This window comes from Culex quinquefasciatus, chromosome 3 (genome assembly GCF_015732765.1).
Source record: "Culex quinquefasciatus strain JHB chromosome 3, VPISU_Cqui_1.0_pri_paternal, whole genome shotgun sequence".
NCBI classification, from domain to species: Eukaryota; Metazoa; Arthropoda; class Insecta; order Diptera; family Culicidae; genus Culex; species Culex quinquefasciatus.
Genome location: NC_051863.1, coordinates 6,761,368 through 6,785,262, shown reverse-complemented (window position 1 = coordinate 6,785,262; position 23,895 = coordinate 6,761,368). Strand labels below are relative to the sequence as shown.

General features: G+C 34.9%; 1 protein-coding gene across 3 annotated transcripts in view; it reads left to right on the top strand.

The window, feature by feature from the left end:
• The first annotated feature begins 118 nt into the window (after nucleotides 1-118).
• The window catches only part of LOC6032202 (cationic amino acid transporter 2), a 62,992-nt gene continuing 39,215 nt past the window's right edge, over nucleotides 119-23,895 (top strand). Inside the window, exons 1-2 of one of the 3 annotated variants that reach the window (XM_038263408.1) lie at nucleotides 119-202; nucleotides 378-977. The gene's annotated coding sequence lies outside the window, so the exon portion shown is untranslated. Of the gene's footprint in view, nucleotides 273-377; nucleotides 978-23,895 lie in introns of all 3 variants that reach the window. The other 2 variants (XM_038263406.1, XM_038263407.1) reach the window with 2 other exon arrangements.

Here is a 23,895-nt window from a genome sequence, read left to right as displayed (position 1 = left end):
CCCACCCACAACACAGCACGGCGTGAGTGTGACACGATTTTCTCCCCCACTCACAACGACCAACTTGAGAGCTTTTCCATCCTCTCTCACCTGATGCTTTCACGCTTTTACTTGGTGGGTTGGTGGAAACTCGTCGAAAGGACGACTTTTCATTCCATCGGAGGATTCGTCCGCGGGTGGACGTGCGTCGAGTTTGTTGGTCGTAAGTTCGTTCAGTTCAAAGAGCAAAAGAGAGAGAGAGAGAGAGAGTTTGTTTCAAAAGGACCTTTGAGGTGAGCATCCTCGAGGTTTTCGAAAAGGGGGTGGGTGGGTGGATGGTTTTTGGGTGGTAGTGATTCTTAGAACCACACCATTCACAAAATTTTCTCCTTCTTCAGGGCAGTCTGGTGAGGAAAATGGCGCCGTTCGTTGGGTTCTGAGCAAGTGCTGCTGAAAAGAGTGTGTGTTTTTTTCGCGGTGGAGGAAATGCGCTTCGAAGTTCAACAGATCATTGGAAATCTTCCAACGGGTTGGTGGTGAAGCTGGCGATTGTTGAATGTTGGTTGATGGGTGCAGTGCAAATAGTTTAAAAGAAGAAATCTTGCAAAGTGGAAACCTTTTTGGGGTTGGTCTGTTGATTCAACGCACATACAAGTTACACAAAGGTTTTTGGGAGTGAAAAATTTCCGATGGTGATCTGTGTCGAAGGGGGAAGTCGTTTCACGTGACCTACAGTGGAAGTTGGATCGAAGGTTGAAAAGGCAAAAGGTTTTCCAAGCCGTAATAAGTGAATTGAAGAAAGAAAAAAAAAAGCTGAAACTTGAGAAGATTTTCCATCAAAATTGTCACCTCGTGTGTGGTTCAGGTGTTGAACGTGTGAGCTTTGCCGTGAGCACCGTTTGGTGAGAGGAACTTGCACCACACTCGGAAGGGATATCCGTAACACCAACACCACCAGCGAGATCATCGAGCGCAACAGCAACAGTCTAGACCAAAAAGTAATGTCCTAGCTCTAATATTCTGTTGAATGTACACATTAATGTGGTATCATTATTGAAATTCAAAGAAGGGAAATAATTTCATCCACGTTAATACACTAATCATTGACTAAGCTTTTATTGACGCCCTTGGCGAGCTTCCACAAAAAAAAAGAAAATTCTTAAGAAGATAAAATGGACCGCTCAACCCCCCCCCCCTCTCGACGATAAAGTGGACGGAAAATTTGAAGGAAATTCGAATTTTCGGCCGCACCACCGCCAACGCCACAACTTCCCGTAACCTTGATTACGTCATCGTTGCTCATCGTGCAGTCTCTGTCGCCAGCATGTTGCTGGTTGTGCGTGGGTGGCACTACGTACTGGCATTAAAAAGAGGCAACATTTTGCCGAACAAGTGTGGTCCCGCGCCAGGGTGGACACTTGAGTCTCATTCTGAAGTTGCTGAAATTGTCAAAAGCTGTTTATGCAGAAACAAAATTTTCTGAAAAAAAAAAACAAAAACTTGAACTTTAGGAAAAAAACTATGTTAAAAGATCAATTTGAATTGAATAATTACATTTTTTTCTGAAATTGGAAACAATCTTGCTATCACAGTAAATCCGAAATTTAAATATAAATTTGAATATGACATTTTCTTTCATAAAAAAAAACATTGTGACTTACAGCAGTACATGTTTCTGAGAATAAATCATGAAACAAATTTAAGGAATTGAATTAAACAGTTTTTGAATGATGTTTAATCTTTCAAAAAAAAAAAAAAAAAAACAATTTGATATCAATAGTTTTTGCATAATAAAGATTCTTTTTTTAACAGTAAATTTTAAGGTTATTAACGAAAATTATCCTGGCAATGTTAGCTTCTTAAAATGAACTGATCCAAAAAATCCGTTCAGACTTTTTAAAACCCCTTTCATTTTTTAAAAGTGTAGCAATTTTACAGCCAAAAATCTTAAAAAATATTTTTCTTTTATCCAATTTTCCGAATTTAAAATGAATGACGCAAAATTCTTTTGTACAAATTTGAATTTTTTTTACACTGTAAAGACCGTTGCAAATATTTTTTGAAGTTTATGTCCCTCGGATCTTACCAAAGTGGATGGGGAGAGGGGGAGGGGGCTGAAGTGTTTTGAAATGCATTTTATACGCACCCAGTTGCTTTCCAATCATTAGTTTTTAAAATATCGATGTATCGACGGATATTTTTTTTTCGTAAAAAAAAAAATTTTCGTCGGACTGTAAATTGGTTTTTCACGAAAATTTAAAATGTTTTCAAAGGACTTCAAACATGCTAAATATGCTTGTAAACGCAGGAAAATGCATTTTAACTGGTTTTCAGTTGATTAAACTGTAATTTTCATTAAAATTTTGAAGTTATTTGAAAAATATTTGTTTTGCCCCCTGATTATTCAATCCAACTTTGAAAAATATTTGCAACGGCCTAACTCTAATCTAGTAAAAACCTACAAAAATCGATTCGTTTGATATCCAGTACTAAGAATAAAAAAAAATGTATCTTGTGATACGATCACGACAAAAAAAATGTATCTTGTGGTTGTTTTGAGAACTTATAAATATTCTAAATTAAAAAAAAGCTCTCATGAACAGCTTCAAAAAATCATTCCTAGATGTACATGAGGTTCAGTAAGCAAAAGTAATTCCATAGCTTATAAAACACCTAAAAACTCTAGATTGTAATAAGCAATTAATTAAGGATGAGTCTGCGTCGATTCTCGCCGATTGTTTTAAGATTATTTTTGTATTGTTGATTCAATTGAACACCTTAAAAATTAAAAAAAATATGAGCTCATTGACATTTAGATATTTGACAATAATTGTAGCAATGTGTAAAGTATTTGTGTTATTTTTTGTTTTACATTTTAGAATTTGATTTTCTGCATTAAATTAGAATTCGACAAATTTGGGGTTTATTTTTTTGAATCGATGCCCTCTTTCTTTTGATATCAGTCAGAGTTGGGGGATATTTTCTTTTTTTATATTTGAAATGGTCTGATCAAATGTAAAAATAAATAAAATTAAAAAAAAAAACACAATTTTTTATCGAATTTTGTTTGTTTAATGACAATAAACTTTTTTTAATGACTACAATTTTTCAAATAATTTTGTTTTTGTATTACTTTTATGCAAAGATTCTGATTGCTCCAAAAAGACTCATTCCCCGCGAGCACAAATTGAACGCGACGCAATACTGCTCCGATGTAGGTCCTACCGTTTGTCACTTCCACATAAAAAAAACAAACCATCCACATTAACGACCCCCGGGTCTTTTGTGGTCTCTATTGCAAGTTTCTGCTCGAACCTAGGAGTCCGAAGGCTCGAATGGGGAGAGCACCCAAACCTCTTTTTACTCCAAGGAACCTTCCACCCCAGTGTTTGAACTGACGACCTTCGGATTGCGAGTCCAACCACCGCCAGCGATTCCACCGGAGTAGGCTTGGTTTGTTGTGTTGTTTGTACTTATGGCATGGAGACGACTCCTACGCCTGGAATGACTTAACGGCCTAACAACCAAGGCCGGGACCGACATTTTACTTCCTCATCCGATGGAAGGTTGCAGCAGATGGGAATCGAACCCAGAATCATCCGCTTACAAAGCGGACAGCCACTTCCACACCAATCACTACTGAAAACTCTCTCTCTTTTGCTCTCCCTCTCACTTCAATCATCGGTAGTACATACAGCGAATTGCTCAAGGAGACAGATTGCGTTTAGAGAGCCTATAGGTCCCTAATTGCGTTGGGTCGCTCAAAGATGACTCAAAATAATTCGCGATCGACTTTGATTTGCCTAAAATTAGTGTAATAAAAAATACTTTCAATTTTGTTGATAACACAACATCAAAGACACATGGTCAGCGATTTTCCAACATGCCCAGTCTCCTCTCTGAACATGTTCGTTTGTAATTCGGGTCGACGAACGGAGTTGGCAGAAAAAAACACGAAGCATTTGTGTCGCTGTGTGAAGCGGTTGGCCAAGGCGCTGGCAGCTAGCGAGTTGTGTTCGCTCGCGAATGGTTGCGTGCTCCAGGCGTTTGACGATGAGGATCAGGACCCATGCTTTTATTTTTAAATAAAATATTCAGGCTGAACATTTAAAATTTGAGCAGTGCTCCAAAAAATCAATGCTTTCAAATATTTAAAAAGTGTCTCATTAGGGTGTAATATCAAAATCGATTTTCCAGCACAGCATTATTTTAGTTCCTTTCGGGGTCCTAAACAACTCCCCAAAGTTTGGGAACGATTGGTTTAGTCCCCACTTTGCGCAAAGCGATTCAATTTTCCATACAAATTTGTATGGGAAAAATCTTTTTTTTTTTAATTTTGATATTTAAAAAATCTAAGTTTCACGCTATACTAAAAGCGGATTCATATCCGGATGCTCCGGAATGAGCTCTACAACTTTCCCGAAGAGAGTATGGTGCTAACTTGCTCCTATAAAAAGATATAGCGTGTTCAAAACTCGTCTAAAACGTGTTTTTTGATCCAAAATCACGTTTTAGACGAGTTTTTAGGACGCTGTATATTTTTATAGGAGCAAGTTAGCACCATACTCTCTTTAGGAAAGTAGTAGAGCACATTCCAGAGCATCCGAATATGAATCCGCTTTTAGTATAGCGTGAAACGTGGATTTTTTAAATATCAAAATTCAAAAAAATGATTTTTCCCATACAAATTTGTATGGAAAATTGAATCGCTTTGCGCAAAGTGAGGACTAAACCAATCGTTCCAAAACTTTGGGGAGTTGTTAAGGACCCTATAAGGAACCAAAAAGTTGCTGTGCTAGCCAAATTTGGACAACTTTATTTTTTTCCATGCAACCATATTACACCCTAGTGTCTCATTTGATTTGAAAAATAACAATTTTGATGCGAAACTCAATCTTGTAATTTCATTTTAAAAGATTAACAATCATGTGCAAAAATCTCTTAATGTTATCTCAAAATCATCGAGTTTTGAATGCCCAAGCTTCTTTTCTTCTAGTTGGAACTGAACGAATTAAAAATGCAGCGTTGTAGGGAGAAAAAAGAGTTTTCAAACAATACTCCACAACTTTTCCAAGAAGTTTCCTACTGAGGACGTCGATTTCCACCTAAACTCAAAGGTAATAAACCATACTCGAGCATCGTCAGAAAGCACGTTTTAGTTTCGCGTTAAAAATTTATGTCTCACATAAAATCGCTTCATTCAAGTGTGCAGTTGCACGATAAATACAGTACGATTCCATGGAATCACTTCGAGTGCCATTTGATGGTGCTTTTCCTTTGGGATATCAACAGAAGTTTTTTTTCCATCTATCTGATATAAAAATATCGCTAATGGACATCGTGGGTGCCGGTATCAAGCATCTGTTTTGACGAAACTATACTTTTGCTAAGTTATTCATGTTTGTCTTTCATTTTGTGGAACTACTTTTGTGTGTGGACCTTTCGGAAACAATTGCTGTCGGAAGAGGAGCGAATCTCTCTTGAGATTCCTGTTCCCATTATATATCATTTTCCCATTCAGAAAAGTCCTTTATATAGCAGTAGCAGCACCAGCATATGTGGGGGCATTTTTCAAGAAAACTTTTCTTTGATATGTGCCAGAAGCAGACGTGCCATTTAGTAGAATTTTGTTAGGGTTTCTATACTACGGTGCATTTATGTTCTTTTTTGCAGAACATTGTTCCTGACGTTTGCCAAGGCATGTGGAATAATTTATTCCGTTATGAGAGATCATTCTTATTTTTTCATTTTACTTGCTTTTAAAATGTTGGAGGCTGTTTCGGACCTTTCGCGTAATTAGCAGAAATATCATCACTCAAAAAAATTAAAAAATACTTAAATACTAACAGTTAAGCAAAACAATTAAAAAAAAAACGATTTGAATGCTATGCTGTAAATCTTTCAGTGCCAGATGTAGAGCACAAACGATGCGTGAAACAAAGCATCGTTATTGTGCAGGACAATTAATTTTATTTATTTGAGAGATGTAAAAAAATACGCCCAAACAATGGCCTCGATTTGGGAGTCACTTAATGGTTCGTTGATTTTTATGTTATTTCGCCATGTGTAATAAAACACTGGTGAGTCCAAGTTGTTTGAATTTTGGAGAGCTGTCCTCAATTTATGTTCTAATTTATATTATTTAAACTGATTGTTTTTTGCCAGTTTCGTCAATTTTGACAATTTTGACACTTTTGACACTTTTGACAATTTTGTCAATTTTTACAACCAAACAATTTTGACAATTTTGACAATTTTGACAATTTTGAAAATTTTGACAATTTTGAAACTTTTGACACTTTTGACCATTTTGATAATTTTGACGCTTGACACTTTTGACCATTTTGATAATTTTGACAATTTTGACAATTTTGACAATTTTGATAATTTTGAAAATTTTGAGAATTTTGAGAATTTTGAGAATTTTGAGAATTTTGAGAATTTTGAGAATTTTGACAATTTTGACAATTTTGACAATTTTGACAATTTTGACAATTTTGACAATTTTGACAATTTTGACAATTTTGACAATTTTGATAATTTTGACAATTTTGACAATTTTGACAATTTTGACAATTTTGACAATTTTGACAATTTTGACAATTTTGACAATTTTGACAATTTTGACAATTTTGACAATTTTGACAATTTTGACAATTTTGACAATTTTGACAATTTTGACAATTTTGACAATTTTGACAATTTTGACAATTTTGAAAATTTTGACAATTTTGACAATTTTGACAATTTTGACAATTTTGACAATTTTGACAATTTTGACAATTTTGAAAATTTTGAAAATTTTGACAATTTTGACAATTTTGACAATTTTGACAATTTTGACAATTTTGACAATTTTGACAATTTTGACAATTTTGACAATTTTGACAATTTTGACAATTTTGACAATTTTGACAATTTTGACAATTTTGACAATTTTGACAATTTTGACAATTTTGACAATTTTGACAATTTTGACAATTTTGACAATTTTGACAATTTTGACAATTTTGACAATTTTGACAATTTTGACAATTTTGACAATTTTGACAATTTTGACAATTTTGACAATTTTGACAATTTTGACAATTTTGACAATTTTGACAATTTTGACAATTTTGACAATTTTGACAATTTTGACAATTTTGACAATTTTGACACTTTTAACAATTTTGACAATTTTGACACTTTTAACAATTTTGACAATTTTGACAATTTTGACAATTTTGACAATTTTGACAATTTTGACAATTTTGACAATTTTGACAATTTTGACAATTTTGACAATTTTGACAATTTTGACAATTTTGATAATTTTGACAATTTTGACAATTTTGACAATTGTGACAATTGTGACAATTTTGACAATTTTGACAATTTTGACAATTTTGACAATTTTGAAAATTTTGACAATTTTGACAATTTTGACAATTTTGACAATTTTGACAATTTTGACAAATTTGACAAGTTTGACAAATCCAGAGGATTTTTTTTTAATTTGTTAAACCCATTGTGGATAATTTTCGAAAATTCATATTCCTCATTGAAGTTTGAAGTTCGAATCACTTAACAATTCTCACAACATTAAACAAAAAGGTGCTCAACCTTTCAGCTCGCTAAATCCCCGTACTTTGAACCGTGATAAACTGCCATCGACGTACCACCTGTTTCCACTCGACAGAAATTAAGCCTCGGGTCGGGGGTCTGGCCAAGCGAGTTTCCGTCCGCCAAACGAGATTTGATTCGGATTGGAAAGGATTGAATTACCATAAATGAAGAGTGGGAGAGAACGAGAGTTGAAAAAAATACACCCAGATTGCATTTTCCGCTGTCAGTTCCATCCAGGGGTTTTCTCCGCTTGCAATTTCCATTTTCTGATGAATATTTCAGCTCAACCAAACCAACAACGACCGAAATAAAAAAAGAGAGACAAAAACTGCCTGCCTGCGATGATGACCGGACTCTGGAGGTGGATTTGCATTTGCAGGGACCTGATGATGCAGATTGAACTGGCACACACACCCACCTGGGTCGCACCTTATAAATAGATCCTCTCCGTTTGGGTCACCTGCATATAGATGGCGCGCGCACAGAGCTTGTCACTTGGCACATTCCGCGGGATGGTAATGAATGTTCATTGTTTGGCTGACTGGACATGATGGGAAGTGAACATTGTTGCACTGTTTGACTTTGGGTTATTTGAATCCTAATGTGGTACAAACGGATTGGACAATCGCGTTGGAGTGAATCCTGTTAAAAACGGTCATTTTGAAAGTAGATTAGTTCGATTTGGGTCCGCACTAAACAGCGTGGCGCTGTTGTAACATTTTTCTTAGGTACTGTTCTTACGCTACTGTCTGAAATATTTATGATGGTTTGTGTTTGTAAAAATTCTCACCAGATTGCGCTAGTATTATCATGGTCATTCTAGTATGCTTGTCTGTGGGAGTTGAGTGTCAACAAGTGTGATGATAATGGTGATAATGCATACAACACGAATTAGCAACCGTAACCCAGCGAATACCTTCGCTTCAAATGCCAAAGCGGCTTAAAGTACACATACCAAAGTGGTCGCAATCGCTTTAATGCACCCACATCGCATTAGGGCGTAATCCTGAAACACTTTCCCGCGTGTATCCCAACCGGAGAGGACCCATCATGATATGGGCTGCTGGTCGGTCCTGCAAGGCCCAAAATTTATCGTCTCATAAAGTGAGTCGTTTTTATTATTCACCAAGCTGAGCTGAGCTGAGAGGATGAAAGTATACGGGGAAAAGGGTGAAAGATAGTCGACGACCTTTCTCGAAGCATTTTTTTGGCACAAATTTTTGGGATCATCTGGGAATTCTGGAATTCAAAATATTTTCAAAAGGTTTCGCTAAATTGAAACAAAATTTGAGTAATTTTATTACACAAACAAAAATCTGAACCTCAACAACGCAATTTATGAACGAGCCCTCTGCCACTTTCCTTTTTATACCATTCTAGGTTGCGTAGAGTAGATAAAGCACTCGTCCATCTTACGGAGGGCCAAGAAAAAAGTCGAGTCAGCAGAAAAACAAACAAATTTCATTTTGCCATGCAGGAAGTAGAACTAATTACCTAAACCATTTTTCATTCCAGAAATGGAAGGATGCGGGCAGGTAAACGATCCGTTGTTGCCAAGTCGGTATCGGCCAAAAGGCTAAGTTTCGTGGAATAGTCAGCTTTTGATGTGATGGAAATGATTCCGGTGAACTATGCAGGGAATTTGGACAGCTTATCAAGGGAAATTTCGTCAAGAAGATGAAACTTCTAAATCGTTTCAGAATGGAAATAGATCAAAAACAGAGACGCAAAAATTATTCAGAAAATTAAAAATAAAATAAATTTCTAGCTAAAAATTTAACGACAAAAACGGCAAAAATAGAAAAAAAGAAAAAAAAACGACAAAATTAACAAAAACGACAAAAATGACAAAAACGACAAAAAAGAAAAATGAGCTAAAAACAACAAAAACGACAGAAACGAAAAAAGCGACAAAAACTACAAAAACAACAAAAACGACACAAACGACACAAACGACACAAACGACACAAACGACACAAACGATACAAACGATACAAACGATATAAATGACAAAAATGACAAAAATGACAAAAATGACAAAAATGACAAAAATGACAAAAATGACAAAAATGACAAAAATGACAAAAATGACAAAAATGACAAAAATGACCAAAATGACCAAAATGACCAAAATGACCAAAATGACAAAAATGACCAAAATGACCAAAATGACCAAAATGACCAAAATGACCAAAATGACCAAAATGACCAAAATGACCAAAATGACCAAAATGACCAAAATGACCAAAATGACCAAAATGACCAAAATGACCAAAATGACCAAAATTACCAAAATTACCAAAATGACCAAAACGATCAAAATGACCAAAATGACCAAAATGACCAAAATGACAAAAATTACCAAAATTACCAAAATTACCAAAATGAGCAAAATGACAAAAATGAGCAATTCTGTACGAAATCGGTCTTTTTTCTTCAATTTTAGTTTTTGTATTTTTTAATCCGACTTAAACTTTTTTGGTGCCTTCGGTATGCCCAAAGAAGCCATTTTGCATCATTAGTTTGTCCATATAATTTTCCATACAAATTTGGCAGCTGTCCATACAAAAATGATGAATGAAAATTCAAAAATCTGTATCTTTTGAAGGAATTTTTAATCGATTTGGTGTCTTCGGCAAAGATGTAGGTATGGATACGGACTACACTGGAAAAAAATAATGCACGGTAAAAAAAATTGGTGATTTTTTGCCTTCCTCACTGAGGTAAGGCTATAATCCTGCTCTAAAAATGAACTTCGTATAAAAACGTCGTAGACCCACCTTCATGTATACATATCGACTCAGAATCGAAAACTGAACAAATGTCTGTGTGTATGTGTGTGTGTATGTGTGTGTGTATGTGTGTGTGTATGTGTGTGTTTGTATGTATGTGACCAACAAACTAGCTCATGTTTGTCGGCACTGGCTGAACCGATTTGACCCGAACTTGTTGCATTCGACTTGGTTTAGGGTCCCATAGATCGAGTTTTATACAGATTGAAGTTTCGATAAGTAGTTCAAAAGTTATGTATAAAAATGTGTTTTCACATATATTTGGATCTCACTTAACTGTATGTAAACTATGTCCGGGTCCATCATCCGACCCATCGTTGGTTAGGTTATCAAAAGACCTTTCCAACGAGTCCAAAACATTGAAGATCTGGCAACCCTGTCTCGAGATATGGCCCCTTAAGTGATATTGATGTACTTTTTTGAAGCCGGATCTCACTTAAATGTATGTAAACTATGTCCGGATCCATCATCCGACCTATTGTTGGTTAGGTTATCAAAAGACCTTTCCAACGAGTCCAAAACATTGACGATCTGGCAACCCTGTCTCGAGATATGGCTACTTAAGTGATATTGATGTACTTTTTTAAAGCCGGATCTCACTTAAATGTATGTAAACTATGTCCGGATCCACCATCCGACCCATTGTTGGTTAGGTTATCAAAAGACCTTTCCAACGAGTCCAAAACATTGAAGATCTGGCAACCCTGTCTCGAGATATGGCCACTTAAGTGATATTGATGTACTTTTTTGAAGCCGGATCTCACTTAAATGTATGTAAACTATGTCCGGATCCATCATCCGACCTATTGTTGGTTAGGTTATCAAAAGACCTTTCCAACGAGTGCAAAACATTGAAGATCTGGCAACCCTGTCTCGAGATATGGCCACTTAAGTGATATTGATGTACTTTTTTAAAGCCGGATCTCACTTAAATGTATGTAAACTATGTCCGGATCCACCATCCGACCTATTGTTGGTTAGGTTATCAAAATACCTTTCCAACGAGTCCAAAACATTGAAGATCTGGCAACCCTGTCTCGAGATATGGCCACTTAAGTGATATTGATGTACTTTTTTGAAGCCGGATCTCACTTAAATGTATGTAAACTATGTCCGGATCCACCATCCGACCTATTGTTGGTTAGGTTATCAAAAGACCTTTCCAACGAGTCCAAAACATTGAAGATCTGGCAACCCTATCTGGAGATATGGCCCCTTAAGTGATATTGATGTACTTTTTTGAAGCCGGATCTCACTTAAATGTATGTAAACTATGTCCGGATCCATCATCCGACCTATTGTTGGTTAGGTTATCAAAAGACCTTTACAACGAGTCCAAAACATAGAAGATCTGGCAACCCTGTCTCGAGATATGGCTACTTAAGTGATATTGATGTACTTTTTTAAAGCCGGATCTCACTTAAATGTATGTAAACTATGTCCGGATCCACCATCCGACCCATTGTTGGTTAGGTTATCAAAAGACCTTTCCAACGAGTGCAAAACATTGAAGATCTGGCAACCCTGTCTCGAGATATGGCCACTTAAGTGATATTGATGTACTTTTTTGAAGCTCGATCTCACTTAAATGTATGTAAACTATGTCCGGCTCCACTATCCGACCCGACGTTGGTTAGGTTATCAAAAGACCTTTCCAACAAGTGCAAAACATTGAAGATCTGGCAACCCTGTCTCGAGATATGGCCACTTATGTGATATCGATGTACTTTTTGGAAGCCGGATCTAAAAAATAGATGAAACTTGTGTAAAGCCACTGTTGTGAGGAAGGCTCCAACCACATATGTGGATTAAGTTAGTTTTTATTTATTTTTTTTCACTTGATTTGCAAAAAAACACTATTTTTATTTTTTTTATTTTTTTAAGGACATAAAATGCCAACTTTTCAGAAATTTCCAGGTTGTGCAAAAAATCATTGACCGAGTTATGAATTTTTTAATCAGTACTGATTTTTTTCAAAAAATGGAAATTTTGGTCGCAAAAATTTTTCAATTTCATTTTTCGATGTAAAATCAAATTTGCAATCAAAAAGTACTTTAGTGAAACAAGTGCACATGTTTGCCCACTTTTGACAAAAATATTTTTGAAAAGCTGAGAAAATTCTCTATATTTTGCTTATTCGGACTTTGTTGATACGACCTTTAGTTGCTGAGATATTGCAATGCAAAGGTTTAAAAACAGGAAAATTTATGTTTCCTAAGTCTCACCCAAACAGCCCACAATTTTTTAATTTCGATATCGCAGCAACTAATGGTCCGATTTTCAATGTTAAAATATCAAATATTTGAGAAATTTTTCGATCTATTCGAAAAAAATATTTTCAAAATTTTCAAATCAAGACTAAAATTTTAAAAGGACGTAATATTGAATTTTTGGTCCTCTAAAACATATAAAAAAATAAAAAAAAATTAAAAATAGTGTTTTTTTGCAAATCAAGTTTTAGTGATAAAAAGTTAAATAAAAAAATCACCAATTTTTTTACCGTGTATTACTTTTTTCCAGTGTAGTCCTAATCCATACCTACAACTTTGCCCAAGACACCTAATCGATCAAAAAATTCCTTCAAAAGCTACAGATTTGTGAATTTTCATGCATCATTTTTGTATGGACAGCTGCCAAATTTGTATGGAAAATTATATGGACAAACCAATGATGCAAAATGGCTTCTTTGGGCATACCGAAGGCACCAAAAAAGTTTCAGTCGGAAATGACGGAAATCCTAGAGAACTGCTCAAATGACAAAAATGACAAAAATGACAAAAATGACAAAAATGACAAAAATGACAAAAATGACAAAAATGACAAAAATGACAAAAATGACAAAAATGACAAAAATGACAAAAATGACAAAAATGACAAAAATGACAAAAACGACAAAAACGATACAAACGATATAAATGAAAAAAATGAAAAAATGACAAACAACAAAAACGACTAAAACGACAAAACGTCAAAACACGACAAAAACGACAAAAAAGGGCAAAAACGACAAAACGACAAAAATGACAAAAACAACAAAAATTACAAAAACGAGAGAAAGTTAAAAAGAAAATAAATAAAGCAACATTTATATTTCATAAAATCACACCCTTCTATAGTTCAACCAGCAATAAACGAAGGAGGGGTGTGTAGAGCTTTCCGCAAAGTGCATAGTGCTCAATAACAGTGCACTAATTCTCTCGTTGAGTTCCATTATTGGCACGAGACTGGGCGTAATAAGCTGAATTATTAATAATGGCAAACGCAGAACGGGAAAATACGCGGCCAAACGCCCCCGTAATGAGCTTTTGATTTATACCGGTGAAGGGAATGAAGAAGGCACGGAAGAAAAAGAAACAACCTTGGGTTTCGAAGAAAAGTTTAAAAATATCTTTTTTTTAAATAGCTCCAGCTTTAGTGAATTGTACGATTTATTTTGTGTAATTTATCTTTAGGTAGAAATCAGAGGCGACTCGTGCCCGAATGAAGTACCTGTTCAATGTTAAAAAATGTTTTTAAAGCTTTTTTCTTTCCAATGGCTTTTATTTTTACGTTTTATTATTTTTATACTATTATAATGTTCTGTTTATGCAAATAATTAATTAAAATTATGATTAAGACTTTTTTTATCTCGTTAAAATGTATTTTTAAGACTTAATCATTAGCGTGGGGAATGTGGAAAAATAGAGCAATCGCTCTGCAATCCTTATCAAAATTCAAGGAAAGTTATTGAATATTATACTGAATTTTAAAACTATTCATCAGGATGTTAAAAAAATACCACATCCTTAACAAAAGAAAACTGTTTGTTAGGCTTTTTTAAGCCCAACTTAAATTGAGCTAACTTGGTTTAAAAATTAAATTGACATTTTACTCTATACTTTTTAGAACCAGGTCGTATCGCTTTTGATCATTTGTCAAATTTTTAGAGAATTGAATTGAAGGGCTTTTGATGTTAAAAACAATAATATATTCAACTAGGGTGAACCGGGACTACAGTCTGAATAAACACAGTCGTTTTTGGAGCATTTAATGGCATCAAATCTTAAACTTTTTTAGGACTGCATCCGCTTTAAATAGAACCATTCGAAAAATAAAATAACGATCATGGTTGAATCTACTGTCATAATTCTTCTCATGTGTCCCGGTTCTGGAAAAAGCACAGTACTTTTTTGTTTCAATTGTATCAATTCCATCTATCAATCACACTATCTTAACTTAACATTACATCACTTTCCAGTAGAGCAAGAATCCACTAGTAACCAAGAAGATCGAATAGGTTCAACGCGCGCAGTTGAACATTCCAGTTTTAAAACAAGCCATCACCAGTCTGCGCAAAACAGCCTGATGCCTAAAAGTGCGCCAAATATAGAGCAATATCTGTGGTGCTCTCGCGCTCTCTCATTTATTCATGCTCTCAACGTGCTGTCAACGCGCTGGCTTGTTTACCTTTTGCATGCAGCTCCCTGGAGAGCTGAGCGAGCTAAGTCAGCTGGGGCCTGGGGGTGGCATTTCGCTCTCTCCCAAAAATGCTGTCAGTTCACGCTCTCAGATTGAACCAGATTTACCAACACATCGATAATGTCGCTGCGTTTGAATAGGAAGCTCTTTACATGTGTTGAATTTTTTCTGTATGGAGATTTTTTCCCCGACGTTCAGAGGGTCGGTGTTGAACGCGACGAGCATTTGCGCGTGGCCCGCTAGGCTGGCTCGCTTAGTATTGGTGGGTTGTAAAGAAAGGTAAAGAGTAAAGGGTGGCGGGCCAAAGCTTTTTCGGTGCATGCAGCGCTGCTGAACATAGGGCGTTGATTTTGTTAACGTATATTCAAACAAAAATTGTAATTGTATGTTGCTGGTTGCAAAAGCACCGCGGTACTTAAATAAAAAAAATTATCTGCTTGAAATCGGCTACCTGTTCAATGAACAGGTTGAACAGGTGGACGAGTCGCCTCTGGTAGAAATTGAGTTTTTTTCTTTCTGTGCAAAAACTCGGACGTTGATTTAAATACAGGGTATTGGTTATTCTTGTAATTATATTTGGTTTTATTGAACTGAAGCCACTTTGTTTAATTTAATCAGAGCAGCTCAATTTTTAATTATTCTTTTTAGCAAAAAAAGCAAAACAGAAGATTCAAATGGAATTCTCTTGTAGTGTCTGCTGAACTCCTACTCAACTGCTCTCCATTCTCCATCACTCACAAACAGGAAACCAGCAATCTAAGGCAAAAGTAAAAAAAAACCCACTCCTCAGCCACAGTACGAAGATATTGAATCTTAACTTTTCCGCTCCGTTGGCATCTCGCAATACAAAAAAAAGCTTCTTTCCTCAGCATATCGTACGGAAGGCAAGGCGCCAGTTATTGACATCGAGGAGTTTCATCATCCGCGATATAGAATGAACCCCAATGAATGTTGAACTCGGTCGATGGTGGTGAGGTTTGTCTTCCCTTTTAAGATCCAATTTTCCTCAAGTGGCCCTCGTTCGATCCATTAGACAGGGACAGTGCTGGTGATTGGCGGTGATGGAAATGGTTTTCGTTGTGGGTGTTGGAGTGTTTTGGATGAAGTTTATAAGAAAATAAAAAAGTTTGGAAAGGTGAATTAACTTGATCTACAAAATTAAAGTCAATTTTGAGAACTGACGTTTTTTTTGAAAGAAGAAAAAGTGAGATGATTGAAGGCAATTTTAAGATCTGATGAAGTGTCAAAGATAAGCCAGAGCTGTTTCTATCTTTATATCCGTGAGCTAGAAATTCCCACATCCATTAGTGGCGTTTCCCACTCGGAACAAGTTTGTCCACTTATCGGCGTAACATTCCACTTTACGGATATCCTACCCGGCGTGCCCTACCGACGGATCAAAAATAAACCCATGCTAGAATTTATCATATCCCATAAATCAGAACTCCGGACCGCATCGCATAAGTAAGAGTCCTATCGCCCAAAGCGAGAGGTTTTCCTTTGCCTGTACCCAATCCTGAACCCCATCCGTTGCGTTCGCCTTCCTCACGCGGTTGCTCAACTCTTTTTTCTTTCCTACTCCACCGCCACAGTGACTACTAAAATTTATGTAGATTTCATGTCATTTGTGTTGTTCCGTGAGTCCCCTTGCTCGTCCTTCTCGCTTGTCCCAGGGTCGTCGTCGGCGTCGTGTCGGTTCTGTCCGAACTCGTACCAATTATACCGTCTGGTCCCGGTTGTTTGGGGAAGTTTTATTTGCTTTGAATCCTTTTTTTCCCTCTCCGCATCAGCAGCAGTCCCGCCAGCAGCATCGTCCCACGTGAAAAAATGCCCCTTCCCGCCAACAAAGCAATGGAACGAAAAAGTTCTCCCAAAGTCAACAGGCACACGGAGTGGTGTCCAGAGAAGAAAAACATCGGAATCTTGACGGGGGTCTATACAGAACATTTTTCGTTCCGTCACTGGTATTTGGTGGGCATTAGGGTGATGCCCTGCCTCGACGTTATGAATTCTATAAAGTTCTCAAAAGTGGACAAATCCCTTCGATGTCTTCGGCAAAGTTGCTTACAAAACAATTGTGACGTCAGAGATGAACCGAAAAGTTCATGGTGTGAGTGACTTTAACAGTTTGACAGCTGACCACAAGCGCACCATACCTGTCAAAATTCATAACCTATAACTTTTGTTGCAAGTTCGTTTTTTCTCTAAGCCAAAAAAAAAATATTTCCTGTAATGGACTAAAAAAATTACTACATTTTGAATCATTCAAGTATTCAAGCTAATTAACGGTTTCTTTTAGAAAATAAAGAAAACAAAACAAAGTTCTCCGATCGGGGTCAAAATTGGACTAATGGTTTGAAACAACTATGTTGGTGATCCAACAAATTGATTTTTGACGTTTTCCGCAACAAACACAATTTTCAAATTTAGCAAACGTGACTCGATACACCCCAACAAACGGAAAACGTTATTTATAGGCTTAGTGGTTTTTTACGCTCACACGGGGACCTTAATTTCAAAGCACCAAATTTCACGGAAATTTCACAGAACGTAAAAAATATTTAAATTAACTATTCAAATCTTATGTTAAACACACACATATATATATATATATATATTATTTTTCAATAAACTGAAAAAAATATAAACTTTATTTGTACGCAACACAAAAATTTTTTTTTGCTAATTTCAAAATAAAATTTAACTTAGCTTAACCCTCTTATGCCCAAATTTTTTTTTTCTAATTTTTTTATTTTTCCATGCTCAGGAGGTCATTTTGAGCAACTTTTGAATGTTTCATATTTTAACATTGTAAATCGGACCATTAGTTGCTGAGATATCGACGTTAGAAAATGATGGGTTGTTTGGGTGAGAACTTAAAAAAACATCAATTTTCCTGCTTTTTAAGCCTTTGCATGGTAATATCTCAGCAACTAAAGGTCGTATAAACAAAGTTCAAAAAAGCAAAATATAGAGAATTTTCTCAGCTTTTAAAAAATATTTTTTTTTTTCAAAGGTGGGAAAACATGTGCACTAGTCAAAAAAATGGAAATCTGTGACTATTTTTTAAAAAGTAACGTAAAAATGGCTATAACTTGAAAACGGCGCACTTTATGAAAATTTCACTGAAGTACTTATGGATTACAAATTTGATTTTAGGGGGAGAGGGGGTAATATGCATATGGAAAACTGTGATTTCTCAACCATTACAGCATTACCTTGGAAGAATTTTGTTCGATGTTCTAAAACAACTATTATTCTTCGTCATCCATGTGAAAAAAGTCTTTAAAAACTCAAATTGTTCGAAAATATCAAATTTTTTAAACATTTTTGATTCATTTCAAACAACTATGCGGGACATTATGCACCGCAACATTGGGGCAAAATACACTACAACAACGGGGCAAAATGCACCACAACATGGGGCAAAATGCACCGGGTATAAGCAGTTTTCACTAGTCACCACTAGATGACACCGCTGTTCTTACAAAGGAGCTTCAAAGTGGTGCATTTTGCCCCGACCACGCTTTTTGCAGAAAATTTAATTAAAAATGCATTTTTTGATGTTTTTGGACTCATATATCTACAGAATAGTGAAGATTATGGCAAAAACTATATACCTCAACACTCACAATAATAATAAATGCTTTATATATTGTCCAAAAATCATAATGAAAGTTCAATGAAAATTAGATAAAAACACAACATTTTAAAGTTTTGCAAATAACTTAAGCTGATTTTATACTACGATGCTCAAATTTTTCCAGCATGGTTTAGCAATGTTAAAAAAAAGTTCTTCCAAATACCGAGAAATGCAGGGGGTGCATTTTGCCCCGGGGGTGCATATTACCCCTCTCCCCCTACATCGAAAAATGAAGTTGAAAAATTTTTGCGACCAATATTTCGATTTTTTGAAAAAATGAGTATTGATTCAAAAATGTATAACTCGGTCAAAGATTTTTTGCACAACCTGTAAATTTCTGAAAAGTTGGCATAAAGGGGACATAAATTAAACATAACAAAAAATAAAAAAAAATAAAAAAACAAAAATAGTGTTTTTTGCAAATCAAGTCCAAGTGACAAAAAGTTAAATAAAAAATCACCAATTTTTTTGTTACCGTGTATCATTTTTTTTCAGTGTAGTCCTTATCCATACCTACAACTTTGCCCAAGACACCAAATCGATCAAAAAATTCCTTCAAAAGATACAGATATTTTTGAATTTTCATATATCATTTTTAAAATGGACAGTTGCCAAATTTGTATGGAAATTTATATGGACAAACTAATGACGCAAAATGGCACCGAGGGCACCAAAAAAGTTTCAGCCAGATTAAAAAATACAAAAATTAAAATTAAAAAAAAGACCGATTTCGTAGAGAATTGCACCACTATAGTTTGAACCACCCTAGTTTAGTTTAGAAAATAGAGAAAGTGAAAAACAGCAAATCCTCACGGAAACAACACGATCAGACTAAAAAGTGGATCGGGTCGAAATAATTAAACCCGTTTTTTGGTTGTTAGGGTTATACTAGCCCTGTTAGAGTGGTTCAAATCATGGCACTTTGACGTTTTTCGCAAAAAAAACTATTTTCAAATTAAGCAAACGTGTCATCAGAACAATCGGCAAACGTTATTTGTGAAATCACCCTTCAACCACTCCGTTTCAAAAGTTACGTCACCCGCTTCTGTTTTGATGAAAGGCTCGCTCCTTGGCCAAGAAGTGTGTGTGTGTACTTTGTCCTTAAAGGATTTCTTGATGAACTCTCCGCAACGACGTCGAGGAAGGACACGTCCTCTGGTTGTTGGGACCACGCGTTGGCGTTGTCCTCGTCGGCGGCGGACGTGACATGCTCCGAGAACTTGTATATAGAACACGGACACACAAGACGGACTATTTTAAAAACTTGTACGTATAGTTCACACAGCCACTGAAACTTGAGGGGTCGTGCGTTGGATGATGGCGCCAATGCGGATTTTGGACCGACGTTGGACGTGACACATTGTGTGGCATTTTGGGACACTCTTGCTGTGGGCTGCTAAAATAAAACATTCTTTTTCTTTTTGTACTCGTTCTAAGCCGGTTAAGGACGCCATTAGTTCCTACGCGTTATTGCGTGTGTTTTTTTCAATTGGAGGACTGTTAGCATTGGATTTGGAATGCTTTTAGACATGTTTTTGCAGATATTTTTGAAGCAACAGTTGTTTGAAGCGAATTTGACCTTTGTCAAGCAATATATCTTTTTTCAATTTTTAAAAAGGAACGACAATATGACAAAAATAAATGGTCGTAACATATTGCACGTTTCGCAAATGTTTGCAAACGTGAAAACACGCGTTTCCATGTGTCAGAGATGAACGAGGCAACACAGTGTATTCTGAGCGAGGGAGAACATCACCTTCAAGGCATCGCTCATTGTGAATGGTTGTGGGTTGTGGGTGTCAGTTATTCTTTCGTGCCCGACATTTGCCACTGGCAAGGATTTGGTATTCTTTTCGGGATGATTTCATATCTTGGTGTTTATGTTGCTCTGGTGTTGGTAAAACGTGATGAAATTTGAATTATGCATAGAATGCTGCCGGTTTGACTGATCACAATGGCGGATGGGGGCTGAGGATTTAGCAAGCTTAAATTCCGAATGTGAGTCTGATTGGACACAGCGGTGGCTGAACGAAGTATGTAATTTTAAATGAGTTTTAATCCGTAATAAGTCTAATTTAATTTTGGAAATGTCACGTTTCGATTACATTTTCAATTTGAAGTTTATTTAAACATCAGTTGCATAACTCAGACCTGTACAAAATTTCAGAAAGCTCAAACAAATGTCAAGGGAAGTTTAATGTACTTTTCGAATCTACATTGGCCCAGAAGGGTCATTTTTTCATTTAGAACAAAAATTTTCATTTTTAAATTTCGTGTTTTTTCTAACTTTGCAGAGTTATTTTTTAAAGTGTAATAATGTTCTACAAATTTGTAGAGAAGACAACAACAAAAATTATGATATATAAACAAAAGTTAACGCGATTTCACGAAAAAAAGTTTTGAAAAAGTTACATTTTCCGTGTCTGACGCGGGTGACGATGAACGGCCATGAACGACAACGACCAAATATTTATAAGCAAACCCCTTATGTTTATATATCAAAATTTTTGTTATTGTCTTTTCTACAAATTTGAAGAACATTAGTACACTCTAAAAAATAACCCTGCAAAGTTAGAAAAAACACGAAATTTTAAAATGAAAATTTTTGTTCTAAATGAAAAATATACTCTTCTGGGTCAATGTAGATTCGAAAAATACATTAAATTTTCCTTAAAATGACATGTTCCAAAAAAAAAAAAAAATTACAGTCGAGTAACGGAAAGTGGGAGAATTTTTAAAACTTTTTTAGTGTTTTTATCGATGAAAAATACGTTTTTTTAGAATTCTGAGTACGCCATCAAATCGGGCGTCTAATTTTACATAAAAGTCCCTTTGACACCAAATTTCTAACTCATCACCGTTGCAGGCTGCAAATTATTGAAAAATACATCTTTTTTCGCATGTTCAAAAATGGAAGGGGTCGTACCGCCCCTCCGTCACGAGATATCAAAAAACGGACCTCGGATTCGTGATCAGGGACAAAAGTTACCCCTTAAAAGTGTTGGCGGAGAATCACCCAATAGCAGAATTTATGTTGCCCAACAAATAAGCAAGATCTATTCCAAGCTGTAAATGCTTCATAAATACATATTATCTGAAGTAAACCTTGACATGAAATTTACAGACATGCTGATAAATTCAATATGAACAGTACATTAAAATAATTAAAATCAAATAAGGTTCTCACATTTTTTTAAATTTTCAAAACGGCAGGGTGACCACTCAAATCCCATTTTCAAATTCCCGACTTTTCCAAAATGCTTAAATAATAGGCATTTGTTATCTAAAGAATGATTTCAAACAAAAGACTTTCTATAAGAAAAGTCAATTAAGCACCGAAACAAAATTCTAAATGAATTTAAAAAAAACTCCAACTAAAAGCATTTTTTGTAAATACACAGACAACAAATAAAAAAAACTTCAAAAATGGAAATTCATTATTATGATTCAGAGTAGAAACACAAATAATTAGTCTTTGAAAAAAATAATCGAAAGTTTAACAATACTTATAACTTTCATGTTATTTATTTTTAAACTGACAAACGTATACTTTTTGATACTTCTTTACAACTAGAAATGACAAAAAGTTAAAGATAACTGAACTTGAAATTCCGTTCTTATTTTTATTTATACTTCATCATAATTTTAAACCAAAGAATGATTTAAACATAATTGCAGTTATTATTCATTCAAAGGATTTAGGAAATGTCAAGGAAACTATGAAATAATATTTTTGCGAAAGTTTTGTAATTTTTGATATTGATTTTTTAATCAATGTTAATTTATCTAGTGTTCAGTATTCAACTGTTTTTTTTTTCAATAAAAATTCAGTTTGATATTATTTTATGTTTTTCCACTTATGTTAAGCAAAATGTTTGAAGAAACAATTTATAAAACAATTTTGCAATAACTCAACATTTCTTGGATTATTTTTTTGCGATTATAATATTTTCTTTATGTTTTCAAAACGTAAAAAAGTTTTTCAATGTTGGATTTTATTCGATACATATTTAAGTTTTCCGAAAACTGAAAATCAAGCTTTATCAAGGTAATTTACCCATACTCTCAAACAATGTTCAAGAGCAACATTTGAAAAAAAAATATTCTAAATTACCTCGTGAATTTAGTTTAACAATTAAAAATATTTACCAAAAAAACCATTGCCAAACTTAAGTTGGAATCAGTTTTCGAGTATTCAATCTATTGACAAAATGAAATAGAATTATAACTCTAAGCTGACCATTAGGCTCTAGTTTTTATTAGTTTTTCATTAACGTCACCTCTTGTTTGATAAACAAAAATTTATAAAGAAATATTATGAAAATCTGTGTCAAAGGCATGAAATATTCATTAAGATTTTGAATGTCTTGAAGAGCTTTTCCATACTTAAATATATTGAAATAGTGAAAAGAACCTCAAATTTAAAGTAAGTTACTTAAGCAGAATTGAGCGAATTCAATTTGAAAATTGTACAAAATTTTGCAAAATAATTCAAGTGTTAAAAAATAATTTTCAAACAAGTATGCTTAGAATTCCCGACTTTTTTTCCGATTTTTTGCGGATTTTGGCGAATTCCCGACTTTTTCCCGACATTCCCGATTTCCCGTCTTGAGTGGCACCCTGAAAACGTTGGTGCCAAAAAGTTATGAAAATGTTTACTTCCGTTTAAATTTCGGGAATTCCCGGGAAATTCACAAATTTCCCGAACTTTTTGACAAAAAATCACAAATTTCCCGGGATTTTTTCTGGGACGCGAATTTTTTTATTTGGCTTATTTTTTATTTATTTTTTGCTCAAATTGTGTGGGGGCCAAAGAAGTAATTTTGTGCCATTGGTTCACCCATAAAAGTCTCCATACAATTGTGGCAGCTGTTCATACAAAAATGGTGCGTAAATATTCGAAAATCTGTAACTTTTTAAAGAATTCTATGGTTGATTTGGTGCCTTCGGCAAAGTCGTAATTATTGAAGAGGACTATTCAAAAAAATAGGTAGACGAAAAATTCTTTTTTAATTTTTAAATCAACTTTTTTCACATCTGCATTCAATTTATTTTATATGTTTTAGGAAACAAAACCCAGCATCCTTTAAGCGCTTCAGACCAAAATTTTGTCGACGAGTTATGTTTTTTTAAATACTGATTTTTGTAAAAAAAAATAATCTTGTATTATAAGAAAAAATAAAAATGGTCGAAATCGATTTCGTAGAGAATTGCTCTATTGTATGCCAGATATGTTTCAAGGAACAGGATCACCTGAATTCATGTTTAAAACTAAGAATATCACGTGTTTTTTATGTTAAGGTCGAACATTTAAGCTGAATATATAACAAAATTAAAATCAATTTAAAAGTATTTGAACTAATTCATCACCTTTTCATAGCTCAAGGATCTCTTATCACAGAATCCGTAGGATGA